The following is a 1,175-nucleotide window of genomic DNA, read 5'->3' as shown; positions in this document are numbered from 1 at the left end:
GCCTGAGCTCTCCCAAATTCCCCTCCAAATAACATTAAAATAATGCATCAAAATGAATTCTGGAGTGACAGAACTCACAAAAGGATGGGGTGAAACAATTTTCCAGCCTGACAACCTAGAAGGTTGGTGGGAAAGGTCAGTCAAGCCAGGGTGAGAGTGGAGCACAGTCCAGTAGCAGACAATGCCCCCATAAGACAGCAGCAGGCCTTGGGGGCCATTGAATTGGCAATGGTATCTTCTGGAGCTCTCAGTCCACAGATGGTAAGGGGGGGGTCAGACCACTGATCAGGAGGATATTACAGGGGTCCCTTTGCTGGCTGGCTGCAGGACCATGTGCAGATTTCAGTCTTGGGTCACAGTTCCAGAGTGTGGATGGGCAGCAGCAATCAGGCCACAGGGGTGAGGGGACCTTTGTCACAGTTTCAGGGTGGAAAAGAATGCTCATGGTAACTCACAAACCAGAGCACAGGCCAGATGAGCAGTGACCACACCTCTCCTTAGATTATATTTCCTTGGAAGTACTGAAAACTTACAGACCCTCAGAATTAGCTCTCAAAACAGCTACAAAAAATTCCTAAATTTGGGAACAATGGCCCTTCTACCCTGGGAGCAGAAACCAGCTTTAACTGAAAGTTAAAAAGCAATAAATTGGCTTGGAAATGAGAAATCAACAAAAATCGAACCTGACCATAGCAAGTTACTATGGTTACAGGGAAGACAAAACAAACTATGAAGACAATAAAGTGGAAACCACTACATTCAAAGCCCCAAAGAAAAATATGAACTGGTCTTAGGCCCCCCAAAAATTCCTGAAAGAGCTTAAAAAGAATTTGAAAATGCAAATAAGACAAGTAGAGGAAAAACTGAAGAAGAGATGAAAGTGATGCTGTAAGAAAATTATGAAAAAAGAGTCAACAGCTCAGTAAAAGAGGCACAACAAATACTGATGAAAATAACACCTTAAAAAACACAATAGGCCAAATGAGAAAAGATTTACAAAAATTCACTGAGAAAAAGAATGACTTAAAAAAGCAGACTTGGTGAAAAGGAAAAGGAGGTACAAAAGCTAATGGAAGAAAATAATTTCTTAAACAAATATTATTTGTTGAATGCGATGACTTTCTGGAATTGGGAAGGAATAATAAAAGAAATTTTAATAAGGCAAAAACAAACAA

The sequence above is a fragment of the Notamacropus eugenii genome, chromosome 4, assembly GCF_028372415.1.
Source record: "Notamacropus eugenii isolate mMacEug1 chromosome 4, mMacEug1.pri_v2, whole genome shotgun sequence".
Classification (NCBI taxonomy): Eukaryota; Metazoa; Chordata; class Mammalia; order Diprotodontia; family Macropodidae; genus Notamacropus; species Notamacropus eugenii.
The sequence above is the reverse complement of the archived record's forward strand: the minus strand, read 5'-3'. Positions refer to the sequence as shown.